Here is a 26,825-nt window from a genome sequence, read left to right on the forward strand (position 1 = left end):
TGCAGGTTTGGATTGAGGCAAGTGCAGGGTTGGATGGGATAGCATGCATCCATGCATTCACACATTCTACTTTGTTACTGAGATGGGTTAGGCCTAATTGATTCTGTTATGGACTGTGACCTAAATGTTATTGTAATAGGCTTTGGCCCACCTATGCTCTGAACTGGATTGTACTGTTACTATTATAGGGCTGTGGCCCAAACTGTTTATGTTTCTGTATACTGACTGTTACTCTAGTATGGGGATTACACACTAAGTTTTTGTAAACTCACCCCGTTTATTAACTGTGCAGGTAATCCCCAGCGATAGGTGGATCGGTACTGCGAGGGACTCGGAGATGGACACACACACTACTTATGTTTTCAGATTTGTTTATTTACTATTGAGTATTTTTTATTTGGGTTATAATAAGGCTCTCTTAATTTTTGGATTTTTATTTGGGACTTTTGGTTTATTACGTTTTACATTTGCTAGTAATGGGATGCATTTTTTTTCTAAAATACTTAAACTGTTTTCAAAGCAACGCTTTTCTACAAACTACAAAATTTTACAAGCTTCCGCAACTCTTTTTAAATGCTTCGGTAGCAAGCAAATGTTTTTAAAATTTAATAATGTTTTTAAGAAAGTAACCTTGGTAATAACTAAAGATTTTAAATCATTTTCCAATGCTCACAAAGAGGCTAAATAAGATTTGGTTTTGCAAACAACGTTTACTTTTCACACTTCAAAGTGATACGTCAGATTCGGTCCTAACATCTAGGCCGGGTTTGGGGTGTTACATTTAAAGTCATTCATGTAACTTTCCTCATGGAAAGTAGCATGAGTTAACACTATCACTGTTTGTTCTTTCGGGTTATAAAAAAAACCACCCTTTGCTCTCTTTGGATATCCTAAAAATATGTACAATTCTATCAGTGAGTCCAACTTCCTTAGATCTTTATCCAATTCGTAGGCCACGCAACCCTAAATCCTTGAATGTTTTAAATTTAACTTCCTATGATGCCACAATTTGTATAGGGTTTTTGATGCTACTTTAGTTGGCATACCATTTAGAATATCGTAAGTCATTTGTACCACATGTGCCCAAAAGGAGATTGATAGCTTCAAATAACTTAACATCAAATGAATCATGTCTAACAACATTCAATTCCTTATCTCTTCCACACCATTATATTGTGAAGTGCTCGGTGTAGTTAACTGGGATAGAATCCCATTCTCCATGAGGTACTCTAAGAACTTATATGATAAATATTCCCTACCTTGATTGGATTAAAGTTCCTTTATGGGTAAACTTAGTTGTTTCTCGACTTCCACTCGAAACTTTTTGAACATATCAAAGGTTACAGTCTTGTGGTGCATTAGATATACAGAACTACCTCTTGCACTAACACTATAGGGCCACATACATCAGTGTGTACAAGTTTTAAGAGTTTTACGACCCTCCTTCCTTTTGCATTAAAAGATCACTTGGTCATCTTACTTTCTAAGCAAGATTCACATTGTGGAAGATCAAATTCTTTAAGCAAGCTTAAAGTGTCATCTTTCACAAGTCTATTTACTCTTTCTTAATTAATATGACCAAGTCTCAAATGCCAAAGGTACACCTCATTAAAGTGAGAAGTTTTAAGTCGTTTATTTAAAATTTTAGTATCAAGCAGTGTGTTCATCTTTGGTTTGATAAAATAGAGATTATTTGACACCCATCCATTGCAGATAAATTTGTGCTTTCTTAAATATTGCAATACTATTATTAAAAGTCACTATAACACTCCTAACCCATATATGTCGTCGGGTTAGGGTTACGAAGCATTACCATGCAGTCAAAAACAATTAAACTTAACTTCATTCAATAACATAAACAAATCATAAATAAATCATATACATACATACTGTCCCTAAATGGATCCCTTAAAGGCCCTAGAAATACCTTAGAAATGATTTGGGACCAATTTGAAATCATTTGAAAAAGTCTAGGAAAAAGTCACAAAAATTTAGAAACAAGGGTCACACGGCTGTGTGCCTTACATGGCTGAGACACACGCCCATGTCTCAGGTCGTGTAACTTTTGAACTAGGGACACACGACTACGTCCCAGCCTGTGTCCTCACCCGTGTAACTCTCTAAGTAGGGTCACACGACCGTGTCACACCGCTATGTGCAAAGCCATGTAACTCTCTAAGTTTCCTCACACTCCTGCCTTCTAGGCCATGCGTTAGGCCGTGTAATTCACTGACTTGCATACAAAAGAGCTCTCAGATGACACACGACTGTGTGCAAGGTCATGTAACTCTTTGAGTTACCCCACACGCCCGTGTGTTAGGTTGTGTAACTCACTAACTTGAATACAAAGGAGCTCTCAGATGACACATGGCTGTGTTGTAGGCTATTTTCCATACACAGCTAAGTCACATACCCTGTCTCAGGCCGTGTGGACCTAGAATTCACCTAGAATCAAACCATTTCAATACCATATCATGTTTAACTTCTTAAATCATTCATGCACACATTAAAGGAAACTAAACATTACCAAAACATAAATAAAAAATGCCATTTTCAAAGTCCTAACACAACTAACCAATATGCCATTCAAAGGCACCTTAAATGCACACAACAGCACTTACCTAAACATGTAAATTTTACCACATTTCAATCATCAAATTCTAGTTCAAAACTTACCAAAAAATGTAACAAACTTGACCATTACCATACCATTTCAAATATACCATAAGAGTCATTCCAACATGCATCACAAGTTAACCAATTTGACACAAATCCAACATGGCATCAAATGGTACTAACCAATTTAACTTTCATAACTTATACAAGCCAATTCAAAAACTAAACATTCAACAAAATGAAATTACAATACAACCTATACATGCCATTGTAACCTTGGCCAAAACATTCAAAAACTACCGATATTTATGCTGGATAGTGTGATAGATCTCTGATGAGCTTCTAAGCCGATCGAGCTTTTGATAATCTATAAAACATAGGAAAGAAGCTACATAAGCAATCAATTGTTAGTAAGCTTGTATAACTTAAACACAACTTACCATTTCATTTGCATAATGTTAATAGTGTAAGTGTAATACCATCTAAAACCATAAGCTTGGCATAATGCCTATAAGACATCATCAAATTCACAAGCTAGTACATTTGTACATAGTTCAAATGAATTCATCCATAAACAAGTAATTTTACATGTATTCACATCATTTACATCACCATTCCTTTTCATAAGACCATGATACATTCCATTTGAACATTTAACATTTCATTTCCTTTTCATACCTATTGAACCATTTAGAATTTCATCGGATACTCGGGAAAGCTCATACGAAGTGTGCTTTTACATAACTGTAACATTTCCTTTACATTATTACTCACACGAGTTTTGAAATGGGAATGTTCACATAAGTTTTGGGTCAGAAAGTAAGCTACACGTCGCTGCTCACATGAGCTGTGGAGAACCCAAAACAAATGCAGGACCTTAACCATCAGTAGGACATTCAAGACCATCACCCGAAACATGAAATCCCTAATGACATATCATTCGTATCCTAAGAATTCCTAAGGTTCAACCGTGACTCAATAATTGTCAATTCGTCATAGCATTGTTATGTTTATATATATCAATCCATTTACATTAATAGCAACATAACTAGACTTTCAATTTAAATAACAATAACATAGTAAATGTTCATATGAACTTACCTCGACAACTAGGGGCATAGAAGTTAAATCGAACTAATCCAAAGCCTTTGTTTTACCTCGATCTAGGTCCGTACGTGGTTTATCTTGATCATGCAAGGAAATTTTGCTTGACAGAAGCTCTCTGTAACATCCCGAAATAGGGCCTAAACGGAACAGTGGTTGCGAAACCACAAATTCGAGGTAGAATGTAACGGCCTAATTTTCAGTGGTGTGAAAAATGGTGATTTGAGATCACTAAATCGGACAAATAAGATTGAACAAGATAGTAACTTAACATTTATGAGTCAAGTAAGAATTTAGAAGAATTTGTGAAATGGTGAAATTAGTGAATTAAAATAATTTATTAGGTCAGACGGGTCAAAAACGAGGTATCAAGACCTCGAATTTGAAAATCGAGCTATAAATATTTTTATAAATATTTATGAAGTGTCATTGAGTTAGTATTAAAGTTTCGTTAGAAAATTTTGATGTTTGGATAGCTAATTAATTAAAAAGGACTAAATCGAAAATAGCTCAAAATTTGTTAAATTGTGAGTAAATAGCTTAAGTATTTAAAAGATGGATTTAAAGAGCAATTAGACCCAAAGGTTAATGGCTGGACGGTTTGGTTATGAAATAAGCAAGAAAACAATGTGAACAAGGGACAAAATTGGAATTAGCATAAAAGTTAATAGTTAAAAAAATGATGTAATTGAAAATCTAGACATTTCTTCATCTTTCTCACCCGAAACGCCAGTAGCAGGTCTCCTATGCTGGTTTTTCATATTTTTGCACCATGTAAGTTCAATTTTTACTATTTCTTAGTAATTTTATGTTTTGTGACTTTTACAATTAGGTCCAATCATCTAATTCATTAGTTTTTGATTTGGTGGGTGAAATTGGAAGTTACCTGGCTGAGTAAGGGTAGTTTATGATGAATTATTATGAAATTGAAGTTCTAATTTCATATTAAGATTGTTTTATTAAGTCATTTTGATAGAAAATGGTATTTAGGACCTAATTGTGAGCAAAATTGTGAATTAGATGTTGGTGTTGAAATTCAAAATATCAAAGGCTGTGAAATAGTTTATAATGATAAAATAAAAGTGTTAATTTAGAAAAATTAGTTCAATTGATGGGTGAATTGAGCAGGACTAAATTGTAAAAAATTGTAAATTTTAGGGTGAAAGTGCAATTTCAAAATTTGAACAGCATAAATTGTGAAGTGAAATAGAAATCAAATAAATGCTAATGAGTAGAAATATTTTATATTATAGATCAAGAATCCAAAGAAGAACGAGGAAAAGAAAAAGTAAAGGACTAAATTGTAAGGTTTAGTCACATTTTGTATCAAGGTAAGTTTACAGAAATAAATGCAATATTCTTGTATTTACATTATTATTGTCAATTTCCAGCATTTATATATTTATGTTATGAGAATATTTAAAGTCGAATTAAAGGCGAAGTGACAGAGAAAAAGCATCAGGAAACCCCGTTTGAACCTTAGGAATGTTAGGATATTGGGGTTGACAGACAGACAGAGATGAAATGAGCCATGTAAGTCCATATCGATATATGGCTTTGGAGACAGGAATGAGCCATGTAAGCCCATAATATATATATATATATATATATGGCATTGGAGACAGGAATAATTCATGTAAGTCCATGTCGAAGACATGGCATTGGCAGGATATTGATAGACATGAACGACCCTAGTATCCTTAGTATTCCGAGTGGTTCAACGGGTCATTGTACACGTTAAATTACAGTGAATTATCAGCAAAAAGGGAAGGTAGATTATATTTATGAATAGTGAAAGGTCAGGTAAGAAAGAAGGTAAGTGAGTAAAGAAGAAGGTAGAAAATGAGAAGTAAAGGAAGTTTATGAGGCTAGGTGACATTATGTATATTTATTCAACATGTTGAATGTTGTAATTTATTTGCTTGTAAGCTTACTAAGCCTAGTGCTTACTCTCTTTATTTTCTTTTTCTTATAGTTTTTATCAAGCCACTCGGGGATCAAGGAAACGTCGAGACCGATCACACTATCGAAGAAACCACATTGGTATAGTTAAACGTTTCGTTTTGTGTATGGCATGTATAGGAACTTGGTTTCTTTTAATATGATATGATCAATGAATGATGTGTAAATGCTTTCTAGTGATTAACTAATAGAATGGCTGATGATATACATGTTTAATAGTATGTATGATTAAGTAGTAACTATCACATGAAAACTATGAAAATGTGAAAGTAACTTAAAAGCAGATTCAAGTATCGAAATAACGTGATTTTGAAAATCACAAGGAATTGTAGAGACATGGGTTGATGGTGAATAATATATGAAATTAAAGCTCATTGTGTCTATTTTCATATGGAATAATCAAAACAGTAAAGGTTTTGTATTTTATAAGATATCTGGTTTTAGTGAAATAGGGCCGAGCAATTTCTGGATCCCTGTTCTAACTTTAGAAATTCACCATAAATTTTACAAAAATAATTAGGTGGTGTACTTTATATGTTTAGAATCCTTATTGAATCTAGTTTTAATGAAAACAAACGGTATAGTCATATGAATTTTTTACAGAGATAAAAGTGATTCGTAGTAAGTAGAGGCCGATGTAGTCGAATTCAAACAGGATAACTTTAACTAATAAACTATACTAATTGGCTAAGTCAAAATTCTAAAAAAATTAATAGATAGATATATGAGTCTAGTTTCAGGAAAAATTTACGGATCTTAATTTCGAGTTTTGAAACTCGAGAAATGAATTTTTAAGCAACCATGACGCAGAAAATAGTTTATTCCGAAAATTAAAATAAGTGATTTAGAGTTGTTTAAAAGGTAAGATAAGTTTAGTAACACCTCAAGCTTGACTCCGGTGACGGTTTCGGGCGTGGGGGAGTTACACTCTCCCCCTTTCTTAACAACAGTGAATGATTTTAGGGCTAAAAGATGAGGATGATGTTTTAATTCATCTTTAACTAATAATATTAACTTTTTTTATTTAATTAAAAATTTAACCTTAAAGAACCAACAAAAATTACAATAACAATATGCCATGTACATTCACTAAACTTATGAATGGTATAATTAGCATTTAAGTCCATTTACTTCCATTTCAATAGTCATTGGCCCTTTTAACTATTAGAACAACTTTTACCCTTTTTATGATTTTTTCCTTTTTACTTAATTAACTATGTAAACACCAAAATTTCTTAACAAAATTTTACACGACCTTAATATATTCTTGTAGACATTAAAATAATAAAATAATAATAATTTACTCGTAGGATTTGTGGTCCCAAAACTACTGTTCTGATATCATTGAAAATGGGCTATTATAGTTACGTTAAACTGTGTTCATATAAACATGCAACAAAACTCAAGTTTCTTTTGAAACTTTGTATATAGAAAATGTCTTTCAAAATAATCTTCCTAAGATTATCAAAATAAATATGTACATCTCCTACTATTTCAGCTGTCGTAGTTATCCTGTTTCCAGTCTGCAACGATAAAATCTTATTTTTAAGATATTACGCCTCTTTGAATCCCTATAAAGAAACATATACGTGACTAGTGGCTCTCGAATAAAAAACCTAATGGTTTATTGAATCTTCTACTAAACAAACTTTATCATAAAGATTTCCAAAACTTTGCCTTTGGTGGCCGAGTATTCCTTTCAGTCTTTATAGTTTGCCTTAAAGTGTCCCTTCTTACTGTAGAAAAATCATTTAAACTTAGATAAGTCTTTAGGCTTTATTGTTCTCTTCCTTTCCATTTGTGGTGGCCCAAAGACTTTAGCATTGCATTTCTTAGCGTGCTTTCCCTTCCCTTTTGAAGAAAAAGTGACAACTATGTTTGCTTATGCTCTTTGAATCGACTAACTGTAATGCTAGGGGTTTATGCAAGTGTACACAGTCGTTATCAAGTAATAAGTAAGTATCAAGTTATCGTCTCCACAGGCATTGTATTTTTGCTAAGTCACTTAATTTTTAAAATTATATTAACAATTTGATAAATAAAAATAATATAATTGAGAAGTGATGAAAAATTAAGTATATGAAACTAAATGCAATGATCCCTAATGTAATTTATCCTAAGTATGCAAACTATATGAATGAAATAGATTTTAGCAGAATTAACACAATAAGCAACAATTATAACATAAATAAGCTAGGACAATTACTTTTATTGAACTCAAATTATTATCAACATGCTTATCAATATTCAGAAAAACATTCCATGGGAAGTCGATCTTTCATGAGTTTGGAAATCACATTAGGTCCTTTTGGAATCCTTTACTTAGTAAATACACATTTTAATGATCCTTATTTACTAAGGGTTTCTTAGTATTTGTGCGAGGTAACAGGGACGTGTTACGTTTGAAACAGCTTAATCACACAAATCTAAAAACTATGCAGATAACAGGGCCTGGTTAGGGTTGTTATGTAACCTGCAATTTAATCGGGTTAGGATCTAAATTGAGCATGCACATTTCAATTATGTGTCCATTAGCTGTCATTTGGTTAGGATTGCTCATCTACTTCTGGTGCATTTCAATCACATATGAACGGAATACAGACTTGATTTTAATTGAAAACATGATCGATTGAGGCACAAACATTATAAGCATGAATCAAATAAGTATTCTTTAATCAAAGCCATCATCCTAACTTAAATTAAATTAAGCTATCATTGTTGTAAACAAGAATAGTAAACATAGAGCAAACATTCTTGAATTAAGTTAAAGAAAAGAAAGATTAAACCTAAATCAAAGTGGTTGTCACCTAAGACTCTGAATAACGAGGGTTCCTTCGTTCCTTTGCTTTGCTTCTTTGCTGATGGCTCTCCGAGGTAGCCAACCAAGGGCTCTTTAAGAGGCTAATTTGCTAAAAATCCTTATGCAAAGATGATGATAGGAGTGACGGGGGAAGAAAGCTAAGAGAGTTAAGAGAGGAGAGAATGATGAATGAGTGAGTGATGAATGAGGGATGAAAGATAAGTGAGAAACGGCGTCTTATTTATAGGTGAGGCAAGGGAGCTAGTTTGCTAAAAATAGGAGTGTACATCATTTGAAACTTCATCCAAGAGTGGCTGGCCATGATTTGTAGGAGTGTGGCTGATTTTTTGCTTGATTTAAGTGCCACAACATCATCAGGATTAGGACTCGGTCAATTGCAAATCTCCGGGTAAATCTTTGATTTCTTCAACTCTTCAAGAACCTTGTGTAAATAAACCAAAATTTGATTTATGAACATCCACATGCAGCCGAATTTTGGGTTGACTTGGTCCTCCATTTGGATGACATAAAGCTTTTAGACTTGTCTAACAATAGTAGATAATTTAAAGGACCAAAGAATATAATTTAACCACTTTAATTAATCAATTTACTTAATTAATTAAAACCCAATTTATTAATGAAATATATTAAAATAAATTATTAAATATAAATTTATATTTTATTATTTAATTTAATCATGCATGGCCCACTTTATAGCTTGAAAATATAATATGCTCAAATTAATATAAAAGAAGCCATTTTCTACATGAAAACTATATAATAAAGCATAAAATCACATTTTAATAATTTCCATGTCCCAATTTCATATTTTCATATATTTCATTAACTTATTAAACAATTACTTGGTTTTAACAATAAATTTAAGTAAAAGGTGATGAATTATATATGAAAAATCCTATATATTTTTCATTTTACACACCCCCAAACTTAAATCATTGCTCGTCCCAAGTAATGTTCATGCGTAGCACAAGGTCTCGCTAAAGCAAAATTGCTAAAAGTGTAAGCAGCATCAATCCTTGCCCCATAATCATGTATTAAGAAATTCATGCTCATAGATCTTCTGTATTAACAAGTAAATCATACGCAAACATTTTGAAAATTTTATACTAAGTTTCAAGATATGCCAACATGAATCATAGTATGTATATATGTCATAGCCATAGATAACATTCTTCATTTAACATAAGTTCTCCTCAATCAAGCAAAATAATCATAAGGCTTATTTATGATCTTCATATGTTGAACTTAGTACTTCCTCTCCACTAATGTAGGTGACATAATCATCAAATCCGTAGGTCTTTGATAAGGTTGTAATGGGGCTTGGTTAGAGGTAAGGTTTTAAGAGATGGGACATTTTGGTTTCAAAATCTTAACCTTTAACTTTGTCTTGGATTTTTTAAAATTTCACCTTTTTCTTTAAGTGATCCTTTGGAATACCCCCAAACTTATTTTGAACTCATGCTCATACTTTTTTCTTTGTGGAAACTGAGCAAACTTTTCTTCACTCTTTTTTTTTTATATAAGCATGAGCACGTACATCCTCTGAAAATTTCTTCAAATGTCATTTACCAAGATAATTTTGAGTAAGACGAGTGCAGAAAATTAGGATAACTTCAAAAGATGGAGATATGGCTTGTAATGTAGGTTTATTGCAATAAACAGGCCTTTTAAGCTCAAAATTATTGTTTCAAGGGTCTAATATCATAAGGTGGGCTTGAAAAGGCTCAAACGATCCAAAGAAAATGGTGCCTATATCATCTTAGATTTTTATGTCACCTAGGATTTCGCCTCGAGAAAGTTACTAAGTCAATTCTAAAGATATAAACCTTCATGCTTGTCTAATCTCAAAATAAACTAGGTTTTCATGGCAAACATTACCTAAGACTAAGATTATACAATCATTTCGTTCTTCATGATAACATACAATCACTCAGATAAAATCATCATTCATGCTTGCATACAAGCTACCTCATTAACAAAGAATTTCTCTAAACATTCATTTATTAAAACTTACTCATGAAAGAAATGATTGAAACATACTTGAAAATTTTAAAGATTTTGAGCAATTATTTGTCTTACCCCCTTTAAAAAGAAGCAATGTTCTCATTGTAAGAACAAAGTAATGAATGAAAACTGAACACCAGGACTTTCTCTCCATATGTCTTCATATGTTGATCGTAGCAATTTCTCTCCACTAATGTAGGTAGCATTAAGACTTTGAATCAATAGGTCTTTATCAAGGTTGTAACGTGGCTAGGCTTGGGGTAGGTGAAAGATGGATAAATTTTGGTTTAAAAACCCTAGACTCAACATCAATCGAACCTTCAAAATTTTTACCTTCGATACACCAACTTGACTTTCATATGCTCTTTTGTACATCTCTTTCAAATACATGTGCCTTCTCTTTTCGTCTTCTTCTTTTTTTTTAGCTAACACGAGCACTTACTTTGTGTACTGCAATTCTTGAGCAATTGATACTTCTTTTCCACTCCCCTAAACTTATTTTCGAAGTACATTTTGAATATTACCGAGTCTAGTGTTTGGGACAATTTTATGATCATTAAGCGAAAAGTAATGGCTACTCATGGCAAGGGTCGAAATAAAATTAGGCCATATAGTCTCAAAGTTGTGTTTCAAATGATAAAATTTTTCCATGGAGGGCTTGAAAGGCTCAAATGGTCCAAACAATAGTTGCCTAAATCATTTCTAACGTTCCATGCTCCCTAGGATTTTGCCTCAAGAAACTAATAAATCAATTCTAAAGGCTTAAACTTTCATGCATGCCTAACTTCCCTAAAGAACTAAAAATTTTATTGTACGAATTTGCATGCTTCATTAAAAATACATTCATGTCATTATTAAGCTAACATAATAATTTATTGAAATAATAGAACTTTATTCATACTCAAATTGAGCATACTTAACAAAATTCAAAATTTTGAACAAAAAATATCCTAATCATAATTAAAAGAAAAATTTATTCTGAGTGGAAATAATTCAATTTTTCAGTCCCCCCAACTTAAAATAAACAATGTCCTCATTGTTTAAACTGAATAGATACTATACACCAGGTAGGATTTTAGAAAAGAGGAGGTGAGTTAATTTTGACTGCTTAAGTACCAAGCTCTTTCTAAATCCAATCCTAGAAATATATATATCTATTGCCACACTTTGTACTTTGTGACTTGCTCACATTAGTGATTTTCCTATCTTGTTTTATTATGCAAAAATAAAAAAAATTCCTAATTAAACTTAATCCTAAAAATAGTCTAAGAACAAAAATAAAGTAAAGTCAAGATGTAACGCCCCAAAAATCCCGAAACCCAAAAATCCCGAAATCTCAAATTTTTATTTTTATGTGTGCTTAGCATTTCCGGTTAAGTGTTAATTATGTGATGGTAGGTCTTGGTCAAGGGTTGAGTTCAAACCTAGGGGTAAAAGAAATTATAGTTTAATTATTAAAAATTATTAAAAGAACCCTGATGGCAAGTAGGTGGGCTTTTGAATAAATGAAAGGAAAATTGGACAGAAAAGAGCCTACTGGCCCAAGGGATAAGTGGCGTATGGCTACTGTCAGAGGTCTGGGGTTCGAATCCCACTTTTTTCAAATAAGGGATTTATTTTTGCTTAAAGGGTGGACAGAGGTGGCGTTGGATTGAACTCTGTAGGGAGTGATAAGAGGAGAAATTTGAGGAAAGGATCAATGGGTTATCAGGGAGAAAAATTTGGAGATAAGGAGTAAGGATGAGGTGGAGTCGAATTGGGAACTTGGGCTTGAGAAATTCAGCTATAGGGGCTATAAATAGGTGCCGAATGGGAGGTGGCCAGGCTAATGCCGAATTCCCTTCACCTTGTGGCCAGAAACCCTCTTCCTTAAAAGTCAAAAACCCTTTTCTTTACTTTCTTTTCTTTGTGCCGATTTCTATCCTTCCTCTACACAATTTTCTTTGTTTCACTTGTGGTTTAGCCGACTTCTTCTTTCTTCTTCCTTTGGTACCGAATAGTATTTTGTTGCCATACAAATCTCAAGGGGCCGAACACCTCTTTGGTTGAATACCCTTGGTGCCGCCACTACCCTTTCCACTCAGCCGAATCTAGTGAATAGGTATTGAATCTCAATCTTGGATCTCTACTGATTTGCTCCTCAAGTAAGAGACTTTGGTAAGTACTTTTGATCTTAGTTGGTCGAATGGTCATAGTTAAGATAAGGGGGACTTGTTATTTTGGTTTTAATAGTTAAGATTGGTGCAGATCTAGGAGTTGATCGTGGTTAGTGCTTAAAAAGAAGGTTGTTATAACTTTTCACGCAAGGTAAGGTGAAAGTGAGGTTTCGATTTTGGTAGAGATATGTATTAAGCATGCGATTAATTTAAGGGTGATGTCGATTGTAGGTTCGGGGCTAAGAAAATCGTAGCACGTTTTATTACCAGGTGTGTGCATACACTGCACACACAAGTAGATTGGTAAATCCCGAAAACCCGAAATGCCAAAAAGCCAAAAGTTTGGCTACAGTAGTCTTGCGAGTGCGCGAACGCTCGCAAGGGGAAAACCAATAAGTTGTGTAACAGCCCGATTTAGGGCCAAAATGGAATAGTGGGTTAGAAACCACAAATTCAAGGTTAAAAAATTTTTTAAAAAATTTATTTTGATTTAGTTTTAGTGTTTATATTACGATTGCATAATGTTGTGAAAATTTCATTGCGAAATTTTATCGATTGGGTGTTTAATTTGACGTTTAGGACTAAATTGAAATAGGTGAAAAATGTGTGTGTTCTAGTTCATAAAGTACTTGATTGAAACGGGGGTTTTAAGTAGAGATCCTTAAATGGAAATTAGACCATTATACTTTATATGGACAAAAATTTGGACATGGATGGAATTTTTGGAAAGTTTAGTAGTAAGGGCATTTTGGTCATTTAGTTATTAAAATGAATTAAAAACAAAATTAAAAGCCAATTTTTGTCCATCTTCTTCATTAGGCCAAAATTTCAAGGGTTCTCCATAGCTAGGGTTTGTTTCAAGTTTCCAAGCTCCATAGTAAGTGATTCCAAGCCCCGTTTTTAATGTTCTTTACGTTTTTGGAATCTCGGTAGCTCGATTAAGCTTATGCTAGCAATAATTCAATCTAGGGTTTGTATTTGGAAAAACACCCATAGGTGAAATTTGTGTATTTTGGTGTTTTATGATAGAATATGAGATTTTAAATTATGTTAGACAACTTGTGCTATTCGGTTTTAAGTGAAAACGAGTAAAACAGCATAATTAGTAAAAATACCTATTGTTCATAACTATGTGTTAGAGTGAGAATTTGATGTTGTCATAGAAGAGAAAAATGTTCAGCATGTCATAAAACATAAGAATAAGGGCTGAAATTAAATTTCCGAGCCGAGGGGTAAAATTATAATTTTGTAAAAGTTAAGGGGCAAAAATGTAATTTTTCCATAATGTGATTTTTGGATTGAAATAAATAGTATGAGTGTTAAATGAGCTAAATGTGTTGTTATAGATCAAGAAAGGCGTGGAATCGACCTCAAACGGGGGAAGGAAAAGATTTTGGACTAAATTGCAAAATTCCAATATTTTGCACCAAGATAAGTTTGTATGTAAATAATACATTAACTTCATTTACATTCTTATATTTCAGCCTATTATATATATTTTAGCTGATTTTGAAGCATAAATCGACTATTAAAAGAATGGAAATAAGTAATAGAGAGAGAAATCCCAGTTGAACATTCGGAAAGATTGGATAATATAGATGGAATGTAGCTAGGTCACATGTATGGTGCTGAGTGCACATCATGTGTACAAGAGAGCTACGAGATACTATGTAGTAGCTAGGTCACATGTGTGATACGGGATGTATCTCATGTAGATAAGAGAGCTACGGGAGAGATAAATGTAGCTAGTTCGCATGTGTGATCCCAAGTGAAGGACACCATGTAGACAAGAGAGCTACGAGATAAATTGGCTAGGTCACATGGGTGGTACTAAGTGTTCACCATGTGTACAAGAGAGCCAAATTATATGAAATATGATGGGTGGAGCTATGTGCTGAAACCACCAAGTACCGAGAATTGATCCGAAGTGTTCAACGGGATGATTTTACGGTGACATTGTAATCATGGACCTATACTTGTGATGTATGAAATGTGTTGAAAATGAATTGCAATATGTATGCTAAATGAGGTTAATACAAAGAAAGTGTGAAAGAGTGAATTTGCAATAATACTGTTTTTGACAGTTGCAGTGACGTGAATTTGAAAAATCACCAAAAATAGTAGGAATTTAATTAGAGGCTGAATGAGATACTAAATTAAAGCTTAATGAGTCTATTCTCATGTACGAGAAATAGAGCAAGTAAAGGAACTCTATATTTTGAGATATTTATATTTGTGTGTGACTTGTTCAGAATGACTATGTGATCCCCTATTCTGACTTTGATAAATCATTAAAAATTGTAACAAAATAATTAAGAAATATAGTTTATATTCCTAGATTCCTTATTGAGTCTAGTTTTAAATGAAACAAAGTTCATGGCTATTTGACTTTGTACTGGGATAAAACCAATTCGTAGTGAACAGAGGTCAGATCAGTCGAGCTGTATAACAGGTGAAACTTTAACTAATAAAATGTACTAATTGGATGGACCAAAAATTCTAGAAAAATTATAATAAGAATTAATATGAGTCTAGTTTCATGAAAATTTTACGGATTTGAATTTCGAGTTTTGTAACTCAAGTTATGATTTATTTAGTGAACATGACGCAGGAGAGACAGCTTGATCAAAGTGGAGTAAATAGTGAAATTAAAAGTAGATACACTTGAGTTATTGTGTAAACATATTAGATTCTTTAATTATTATTTATATACTTACTTACTAAGCTATGAGCTTGCTTTCTTTTCTCTCTTTTGTCTTATAGTGTCGTCCAGCTTGCACAGGAGTTGAGGATCGTTGAAGATCTGCCCGCACTATCAATACTTTTGGGTATTTGAACTAAACATTTTGAATTATGGCATGTATAGTAGGCTTCGTTATTTTGTTACGTGTCATAATTGCCTAGGTTTAAAATATTGGCTACAGTATTTGACCAATTATTTTGTACAAAGCCATTGAAGTTGGCTAATATTGTTCAAGACATAGGTTATAATGATACATTATCTAATTGGATGACATATTTCTATCTCGGTTTTGTTTAATGCTATGTGTTATGTTCTGGTAATACCTCATACCCTGTTTCGGTGTTGAACACGGGTAAGGGGCGTTACAGGTTGCTTGAGGCCCATGGGCGATTCCATGGACTTGGGTTGTGAATTGGCCAAACGGGCCGGAGTGGGCTAAATAGGCCCGATGGGCTGTTGGGCCCATAATAGGCAAAAATTGATAATTGATGCTATGTGATGGAAAATTGTATGTGAGCATGACTGTAAATGTGATTTGGGCCTAGTGGCCATATGAATGTGATTTGGGCCTAATGGGCCACATAAATGTGAATGGGCCTAATGGGCCATATGAAAGAGATTGAGCCTAGTGGGCCATAGATAGGTGTGTGGATTTGTCTGGGCTTTGTAAGAGGTTGTAGGCCTAGTATATGATGACTGCATAAAATTTAATTAATTTATTAAGAACTGTGGACAAGTCATAGGGGTAAGGTGTGGCAATGAGTATGTGCACGTCTAGGATTGGATCTAGGGAGAGCTTGGTACTTAAGCGGTCTTAATGACCCACCTCCTCTTCTATGGAATCCTACCTAGTGCATAGTATTCGTTCATCTTAGCTCACGGGATTTGTTAAAGAGCCAAGGTAAGTAAGACCCGTAATAAAGAAAAATTACCGAAATGCCCCTAAGGGCTAAAATGACCAAAATACCCCTAAGTGTTGAATGTAAGATTTATGGATGTTACATGTATAACTACTGCATACATACAATATTCTTTTTAGGTTGCATTGGGGTTGGGAATTATGGAACGGAGGAAGTATATGAGGGTCGCAGGGTTGCTTAACAATCGTGGATCCACCGACGGCTTTTTAATCCCAGTATGTGATTGGCAGCTTGTTGCACTAAAGGTAGTTTCGCAACCGGGCTACCATTGGAGTGTATCGAATGTGTGGGTCAATATTTATATCCCCACATAGTGTGTACCGGGGGACGGAGTTGGTGTGTAGCGGATGGATTATTGAGGTGGGTTGCACTGCTTTGCATTGCATGTATGTTGTATCTTGAATGATGTTTGCTTGTTACTTGTCGAGGGTTGTACACACTGAGTTCGTGAAAACTCACCCCCTCTTTTATTTTTCTCAGGTGATGCTCAGTAGGAGGTTCGATGTCTGGAAGGACTCTGGGTGGCCAGCTAGCAAGACAATTTGGATTGTTTTTTTTTAAAGTATATAAATTACTCAGTTATTAAGTAATTTTCATTTAGTATGGATTGTAATAAGGCCTCCCCCATTTATTATTGTTTGGATTAATAAATTTTTGCTTTGTAATTATAAGAAGTGGAACATAGATTTTCTAAGCTATAGTTTTCTTTTAATGCTATGTTTTCGCAACTAAAGTTTTAAAGGATAAGTTTTCTAAAGTCAAATGTTTTAAGCGAAGCTTCACAACAGAAAAGAGATTTTACTAAGTAATTGAGATGTAACTTTTTAAGGAAGGGTTTTCAATGAAAACAAGGTTTTCGCTAAAACACTTCAATGTGACACGCCAGATTCAGCCATAACGTCTAGGCCGGATTTGGGGTGTTACACAAGATCCCTCCCTTTTATTTATTTCTAGATCCTTCCATTTTAGATTCATCTTTTGTTCTATCATTATTGCCTTTGCACGAATCGCTTCGCTCCTTTTTTGATAATAGACTCCATGGCTCAAATATGAAATCTGGAAACTCAAGCACAAAAATAAACGGGTCATTGTATATTTTCTTAAAAGCACTTCTCATCGAGTCATCCCTTATTTTTGAGTATCTCCAGTAGGCTTGTTGCTGCCATTGCATAAGTTGCATTAAGTCCATCAATTTTGATAGCTCATCTCGAAGGTTTGGGCTAGGTGATTGAGCTCTAAACATTGAAGTTTCAAAGATCGGGATCGACTTCGCTCCATCGATTCTACCTTATCAGGGACTTCAAATGATTGCATTGTGGGATCTTCTTCTTCATTAGGGTCCTCTGGTTCCTCACTTACTTCAACTCGTTGCTGTAGAACTGAGTCTCCAGCTACTCGGTAAAGGTCCCAATCCATGATTGTGCCTTGGCTATACCCTGTCTTCCTTACATTCGCAAGAATTTCAGCTTTCAAGCATAAAATTGTTATTGTAAAGGGGAAGTGAGCAGGGCCAGAGCGTTTAGTAACACAATTTCATATTTCCCTCAAGATGATCTTCCCCACATCAATGGTCTTACCAGTTAGGATTGAGTACAATAAGACCATTCGCTCTAATGAGATTGTAGTCCCATGTGAGCTAGGCATAAGGCTGAATCGGATGAAGTAAAACCATACCCTCACGAGTGGCGTCAAATATTCTCTTCGACAAGTGTGGATTCCTTATTTTGACACAGTCCATGTAGAACCCTGAACTGTCAGTTCCTTGAGAATTTCTTGCAAATTTTCAGGCTTGATATTGCTCATCAATATGGAATATTCATTGTTTTCGAAATCAGGTAATTCAAACAACTCATTAATAGCATTTGAATTTATCGGTACCTTGATTCCATGAACTTGAACTTCTGTCATCTCGCTTGAAGTTAAATTCGCATAGAACTCATGAACTAGCTCTCATCCACACTAAGTCTTTTTTCACAAAATAGCTCCAAATTGAGAGTTTCAGCAACTTGACGAATACTTGCCATAAAGTCTCTGTAGTTGCTTTCTTTTAATGTAAAGCCTTTCTCTGGATGCATCTGTTGATTTTTGAAGATACTTTCGTATCTCACTCTAGCTTCTTCACTGTGGAACTTGTTTTGTGTTTCATCAATTTGAGCGGAAGCACAAGTTCTCTTGCGAGGCATGTTTAACCTGATCATAAGATGGAAGAGTTATTTTCTCAAAAAAAAATTAATAAAAAAAAATTAATAATTCAATGAATTGAAAAATTAACTAATTGAATAAAATTAAAAATTAAAAGAAAACTACGTCTTACCACTTTTTGTGTAGAAAAAAAAAAGAAATAATAATAATAATAATGAAGGAAAAGATGGCAATTTAAAAGTAGGGTTGGAGGGTTTGTGGCTTAGGATGAATGAATGAAGAATACTGCACAAGCAGTTAGGGCGTGCGGGCATGGTGCGTGTGGAAGTAGTGATGCGCAGAATGCCTGGAAGCAGGTGACACGGGCATTCAGCAGCAGGTAGCAATTGGGCATGCGCAGGATGGTGTGGAAGTCAGGTATAGCGCGTGGGATGAAGGCCTGGTGCAAGTCGAGGTTTGGTGCGAAAGAAGCGGCGATGGAGTCGGACGTGCTTGCGACCGCTAAGACGTCTGACGTGTCTTTAACCGAGTGGTCATTGGGCAATGGGTTTCGGGACTTTGGTGTTTTATTGCTTTGGGTTTTGAGTGATAGATGAATGGGAAGATGGATGGAATTTATAGAGGAAAAATAGGAATTAGAGTAGAATTCTTAAAACAATTTAATTAATAAAAATTCTATGTTCTAATCCTATACAAAGATAACAACAATTAATAATTAGATATATGCATATTAAATTATTAATTTCTATTTAATTTATTTAAACAAAGATAAAATATGATTAAGACTAATCCTAATTCTATGCTAAATTGATAAAGATTAATATATAAATTATAATACATAAAATTATATATTAAAGATTATCATCTTATTATTATTATTAAAACTTATCAAACTAAGTATGATTAAATTAACACTAATCCTAAAATTGATAATAATTACTATATATTATAATGGACATAATTATATATTAATAATTATCATTTTTATTAAACTAAAACATTTATTCTAGAAGCCTTTTGAAAATATTTACAAAAGAGGCATCTAGTTTTTATTAATTACGAAAAGAGTAACCAAATTTTAGAAATGATTCAATTAAGTCCCTAGACTTAATGAAAATTTGGAATTGAGTTGCAATTTAAGACTTAGATCAAAATTGACCCTTTTATTTGAAAAATCAAAATTTGAAATTTCTATTTAGAGAATAATTTTTCGAAAAATTATGTTAAAATCAATTCCTAGGAAAGATTGAAGGGGCCACAAGCAATCCCGCTTAAGTTCCAATCTCCTAGATAGAATTTATTTAAACATGCTAATCTCAAAAATATACCCTAAATCATTTAATAAAAAGGAAAATAAGAATATTTTAAACATATGATAAAATGAACGAAATTCCATTCCGTTCAATCTTATCTCCCCAATAGTGTTTCAGGCATTGAGCATTAACTTGAAAATTACCTCCCTTACCTTGGAGCTCGACAACTCCGTATGGGTAGACGCGATGAATCGTAAATGGAATGGACCAACGTGATTTTAGCTTACCTGGAAAGAACTTTAGTCTAGAATTAAATAACAAGACTCGCTGACTTGCTTCAAATTCTCGAACTCGAATGTGCTTCAAATTCTCGAACTCGAATGTGCTTGTCATGCCATTTCTTAAGTCTCTCCTTAAGTAATTTGGCATTTTCGTAGGAAAACATCCGGAGTTCCTCTAGCTCATTGAGTTGGAGCATTTGTTTCTCTTTAGCAAGCTTAGGATCCAAGTTGAGTTGTCGAAGAGCACAGTAAGCCATGTGCTCTAACTCTAAGGGTAGATGACATGCTTTCCCAAAGACCAACCTATAGGGTGACATTCCTAAAGGTGTCTTGTATGTTGTTTTGTAAGCCTATAAAGCATCGTCCAGCCTTTTGGACCAATCTCATCGATTTGGGCAAACTACCTTCTCAAGTATACCTTTGATCTCCTTATTTGCCAGTTCAGCTTGCCCATTAGTCTGCGGATGGTAAGCTGTTGTAACCTTGTGTTTCACTCCGTGCTTGTCTAATAACCATTTTAACCACTTGTTCACGAAGTGGGACCCTTCATCACTAATGATAGCTCTTGGGGTTCCAAACCTTGTGAACACGTGTTTCTGCAAGAACTTAATTACAATATTGGCATCGTTTGTCGGATAAGCTTCAGCCTCGACCCACTTGGACACATAGTCCATTGCTACCAATATATACTTGTAACCAAAAGATGGAAAGAAAGGACCAAGAAAGTCAATACCCTATACATCAAACAATTCTACCTCATCGATGTTTGTTCGAGGCATCTCATTTCTGTTGGTGACATTTTTGACCCTTTGACATCAGTCACAGCTCTTTACGTACACATATGCATCCTTGAATAGTGTTGGCCAAAAGAATCCGGCTTGCAATACTTTGGCCGCCGTACGAGTACCTCTGAAGTGTCCCCCATCAGAGCTGAGTGACAATGCTATAAAATCTTTTGTACTTCATCTTCTGCCATGCATCTCTTAATCATCTGATCTGCACACCTTTTAAACAAATATAGCTCTTCCTAGAAATAGTACTTCACATCGTGAAGAATCTTTCTCTTCCCAGAAATAGTACTTCACAACGTGAAAAAACTTTCTCCTTTGTTGATAAGTCTTACCAATTGGCATCAAACCACAAGCTAAATAGTTAGCAATATCAGCAAACCAAGGGGTATTGTGGACATGACTTACCTTCAGTATGTATCCTGAATTGGTATAATAGGAGAATTCCCTTCTTGCGGCTCTAATCTGGACAAGTGATCTACTACTTGGTTTTCTACCCCCTTTCGATCTTGAATTTCTAGATCGAACTTTTGAAATAGAAGTACCCATCAGATCAGTCTCAGCTTAACGTCTTTTTTAGCAAGCAAATACTTAATTGTCAAGTGGTTTGTATAGACAGTTACTTTAGTACCTACAAGATAAGATCGAAACTTGTCAAAAACAAATACAATAGCAAGTAACTCTTTTTACCGTATAGTTCAGTTGAGCTTCTGTAAGAGTCCAGCTTGCATAGTAGATGGGATGAAAAACTTTGTTCCTTCGCTGGCCCATGATAGCTCCTATCGCGAAGTCTCTTGTGTCACACATTAATTCAAATGGCAAATCCTAGTATGATGTGACGATTATGGGTGTAGTAACTAATTGACTCTTCAAGTCCTTGAAAGCTCTTAAGCATTCATCATCGAACTTGAACGTCGTGTCCTTCTCCAATAATTTGCATACGGGTTTAGCAATTTTGCAAAAGTCCTTGATAAGTCTTCGATAGAAACTGGCGTGGCCTAAAAAGATCCTAACACCCTTTACAGATGTTGGAGGTGGGAGCTTCTCAATAACATCTACCTTTGCTTTGTCTATCTCGATTCCATGTGTCGTTATCCGATGCCCTAGAACAATTCCTTCTCATACTATGAAATGGCATTTCTCCTAGTTAAGTACGAGGTTCATTTCTTCGCATCGTCTTAGTACCCTAGTTAGATTGGCTAAGCAATCATCGTAAGTATCTCCGAATACTGAAAATTCATCCATAAAACCTTCCAAGTATTTCTCAACCATGTCAGTAAAAATAGACATCATACATCATTGAAATGTAGCAGGTGCATTACATAAACCAAATGGCATGCGTCTAAATGCAAATGTACCGTACAGATAGGTGAACGTTGTTTTGTGTTGATCTTCCGGTGCTACTGTAATCTGATTATACCCTGAGTATCCATCAAGAATATAGTAATAGTCTCGCCCCGCGAGTCTATCTAGCATTTGGTCCAAGAACGGCAAAGGAAAGTGATCTTTCCTAGTTGCCTTGTTTAGCTTCCGGTAATCGATACAAATCCTCCATCCCGTAACTATTCTAGTTGGTATCAACTCATTATTCTCGTTCTCTATGACTGTGATACCTCCCTTCTTTGGCACGCACTGGACCGGACTTACCCACAAACTGTCTGAGATGGGATAAATGATACCTGCATCTAACCACTTGATAATCTCCTTTTTCACTACGTCTTTCATGATGGGTTTCAGTCTTCGTTGTCCATTAATCGTCCCTTTTTCACAATCTTCCAGGATAAGCTTGTACATGCATACAGATGGACTAATTCCGTAGATATCGGCTATGGTCCATCTGATAGCCTTCTTGAATTATTTCAACACCAAGATGAGTTTCTCTTCTTGCTTAGTAGTTAACTCTGCTAAAACAATCAAAGGCAGAGTAGAAGAGTTACCTAAATAATGATATTTCAAATATGAATGAAGTACCTTCAGTTCTAATTTAGGCGACTCCTCGATTGACGCTTTTGATTGGGCATAATCCTTTTTCTCTAACTCCAAAGATTCAAAGCAAGATTGCAGATTAAATTCCCTTTGATTAGCTTCTAACAAAGCTAAGTATTCATCCTCCTCTTCATCATTTAGAGGATCTAACGTCAAAATTTGTTCCAATGGATCCTCAACATAGTTGAGCTCCTTTTCCACTATTAAATCCTCATACTGCAGAACAATCATCAATTGTGTCAGGAAATTGCATAGACTTAAAAATGTTAAATGTTACCTAATCATCCTGAACACGCATAGTAAGCTCGCCCTTCTACACATCAATAAGGGTCCTTCCGGTTACTAAGAACGGTCTTCCTAGGATAATCGACACTTCTTTGTCTTCTTCAAAGTCTAGGATAACAAAATCAGCAGGGAAAATAAATTTATCTACTCATACCAATACGTCCTCAATTTTTCCTTCTAGATGTGCTAAAGATCGATCTGCTAGTTAAAGTGTAACCGTAGTAGGTCTAACTTCACCTATCCCCAACTTTCTAAATATTGACATAGGTATCAAGTTTATACTTACACCCAAGTCATATAGTGCCTTACCACAATACATTGCTCCAATGTTGCACGGTATGGTAAAACATCCAAGATCCTTCAATTTTGGGGGTAGTTTGTCTTGAGGATATGCGCTACATTCCTTCGTCAGAGATACTGTCTCAAATTCTCCAAGTCTTCATTTTTTGGATAGGATATCCTTCATGAATTTGGCGTAGTTCAGCATTTGTTCAGGTGTTTCAACCAAAGGGATGTTGATGTGAAGTTGCTTGAGTATGTCTAGAAATTTCTAAAATTGAATTTCCTGCTTCTGCTTCTGAAGTCTTTGAGGGTAGGGTGGTGGAAGTTTCTTTACTAGAGCTGGTTGATTCATTTTCTACAGTAATTCTGCATCTAACGGAGTTGTTAGTTGATCAGAATTAGCTGGTTCTGGAATTACCTTGTCGGGTTTTACAGATTCTGGTTCTTGTGAAACTGGAATTTCAACACTGGTTGAACTTCCTCTAAATCTTAAGCATCAGCTGGCTCTTTTTCAACTTCGATAGTGGGTTCTACTGTCTTTCCGCTCCTCAATGTTAACGCTTTGCAATGTTCCTTCCCGGATTTCTTGGATTCTCTGTATCACTAGGTAAAGCACCTTGTGGTCAGTTCCTAAGTTTATTTGTAAACTAGTCCATTTGGTTTTCCAGATTCTTCAATATAGTTGCTTGGCTTTGAATTAAGGCATCATTCTTCACCGTGTATGCCTTCAGCAGATTCTCTAAGCTATTTGATGGTTCAGCTTGAACTGGGTTCTGAACTTGTTGGGAAAAACTAGGCAGCTGAGTCCATCTAGATTAGGTGTAGTTGTTACTGGTTCCAACCCCTTGGTTACTCTAGGAAAAATTCGGGTGGTTTCACCACGATGGGTTATAGAAGTTGGATTGCAGTCCTTACCTTCCTGATTTTGGTTCTGGTTACCCATGTAATATATGGATTTGGGGTTCGATTGACATTCTTTGAACAAATGCCCTTCCCCACAATAAACATAGGCTATATTTTCAAATTGATTTGGTGGCTGTGCTGCAAAACTATTAGACCCTTTAGTAGTAAGATTTTTAAGCATTGAGGATATTGATGATACCTGACATGCAAGTGAAGTGAGAGCGTCCACTTCATGTATTCCAGTGGCTCGTCTTCCTGACGCGGCTTGATTGGTTAGCCATTGATAATTGTTACTGGCAATCCTCTTGATGATTTCGTAACCCTTATTATAAGACTTAGAAAGGAGAGCACCGTTAACAGAAGCGTCCACTACCATCCTCATGTGAGCATTGAGACTATTATAAAATGTCTCAAGTTGGATGCAATGTGAGATTTCGTGATAAGGGCATTCCATAATAGTTCTTTATATCATTCCCATGCATCATATAAGGACTCATCATCCATTTGTTGGAAGGCAGTGATCTCGTTCCTCAACTTAGCATTCTTGCTAGGTGGGAAATACTTCATGAGAAATCTTTCGGCTAACTCTTGCCATGTAGAAATTGAGTTTAGTGGCAATGAATTCAACCAGGCTCAAGCTCTGTCCCTTAGTGAGTACGGGAACAGCTTCAATCATAATGCATCTCTGGGTACTCCAACTAATTTGAAAGAGTCGCTCACCTCTATAAATAGTCTTAGGTGAAGATGAGGATCTTCAGTAGGCATTCCACTGAATTAGCCCACAGTCTGAAGCATCTGGAACATGACTAGCTTCAGCTTGAATTGTTGTGCCTCGATTTCGGGTCTCTTAATTCCCAAATTAAGATTGTTAAATACTGGTACAACATATTGTCTTAAGGCTCTATCCCTATCATCAGTAATAAGGATAGGATTTTGAACAGGGTTTGCTCTATTTACTTGGATCGAATTTTCAAATTTTTCTTTGGTCCGCTTGTCTTTTTCGCTGTTGAAAGGTTTGTTCTATCTCAAGGTCTACAAAGAGTAAGTCAATAATCTGGTCAATATTCATAAACACCTGAAATTATTAGAGAAAAATTAATTAAGTTAAAAATTAAACAGAAAAATAAACCAAAATGTAAAACCAAAAAATTCACAATTAAAGGATTTTTAAAATAGTCCCCGGCAATGGCGCCAAAAACATGGAACGATGAAAAAATGTGCAAGTGTACACAATCACAACAAGTAATAAAGTGACAAGTAATGTCGAGTTATCATACCCACAGGGATTGTAAAAAGAATTATTTATGAAATTAATTGTAAAACACTTTGGTGAGGTAAAAATAATTTGGTTTTAAAAGATGGTCAAAAACTATTTAAAAACTAAGTAAATAATTAAAATAAAAAAAAAGGAGTTCTAATGCACGATTTCAAATAAGATTTAATCAAGGTAACATACTCGTGTTGGATTAATTATATTCCTTTAACTTAGAATAATAAAACTCATGTTTACATTGTTACGAATAAATTCATGGCAACTCGGTAATTGGCTAGCTTCTGAACATACTCACATACAAAAATCCATTCATCTTTTGACATATCCCTATGTCAATTCAATCGACTAAACAAATTCTAATAAGAAAACATGTTATTGCACATACATACTCATTACATTGAACTAATCTCTTGCATATCCCTAAGTCAATTCAAACGATTAATTAAATCTAATAAGCATATAAAAGACTATGTGAGGTAACAAGGCATCCTTACCTTGAAACAATTTAATCACAATAATCTTGCAAGTTATGCAAGGTGATAATATCACCAGATACATTGCTAATTTAACCTTCAGCTACCTTAGAAGAATAAATATGTACTGATTAAGTATTGTGTGAATTAATTATAATTTCAATCCGTTTAAATAATTAATTCATTAGTTATTTAACAATTATATTGATTTTACTTAACCAAGCAATTTAATAATACCTATAACAACATAAATATTCATAAACATGTTCGTCAAAACAACAACAAAAATTGAAGAGATAGGGAACAAGAAGCAAATCCGGTGTTTCTCCGTGGCTTGACTAGTTGCTCCGTTCTTTTTTCTTCGTTGCCCTCGACTATCAAGGTGGCTTATGAACACCTAATTGCTGCTCCAAAATGGCTGATGAGAGCCTCTTTTCCAAGAGAAGAAATCGGCACTTGAACAATAAGGGAAATGGGATGGAAAAAGTGAGAGAAAAGTGAGAGGAGAAGAGAGAATGAGAGAATATTGTGGAATGAGTGATGGTTTGAATGATTAGAAAAGGGTGGCTTTTATAGATGATTTTGGCTGGTAAAAATATAAAATTCCAGCAGCCGAAGAGCCCCCCTATGGCTGGCTATCTACTTGGCAAAAATTGAGACTTTCAACTTTGCTAAAAATGGCCTGGGGCAAATCTACAAAGCCACAATTAAAGGTGGGGTTTGAATGCAGATTAGAAGTCTTTCAAGGGCCTTTTTCTAAGCATATTTAATCAGCTAAAATGCTGATTTGGTTCAGCATATGGACGGTTTTGGGCTTCCCAATTAGTGGCTGG

General features: G+C 34.7%; 1 non-coding gene across 1 annotated transcript; it reads left to right on the plus strand.

The window, feature by feature from the left end:
* Window positions 1-24,677: 24,677 nt before the first annotated feature.
* On the plus strand, window positions 24,678-24,783 carry LOC128280016 (small nucleolar RNA R71). Its single transcript, XR_008270198.1, has one exon. It is a non-coding gene; the product is annotated as a small nucleolar RNA R71 (small nucleolar RNA).
* The last annotated feature ends 2,042 nt before the right edge of the window (window positions 24,784-26,825 follow it).

Source organism: Gossypium arboreum, chromosome 8 (assembly GCF_025698485.1).
Source record: "Gossypium arboreum isolate Shixiya-1 chromosome 8, ASM2569848v2, whole genome shotgun sequence".
Lineage (NCBI taxonomy): Eukaryota > Viridiplantae > Streptophyta > Magnoliopsida > Malvales > Malvaceae > Gossypium > Gossypium arboreum.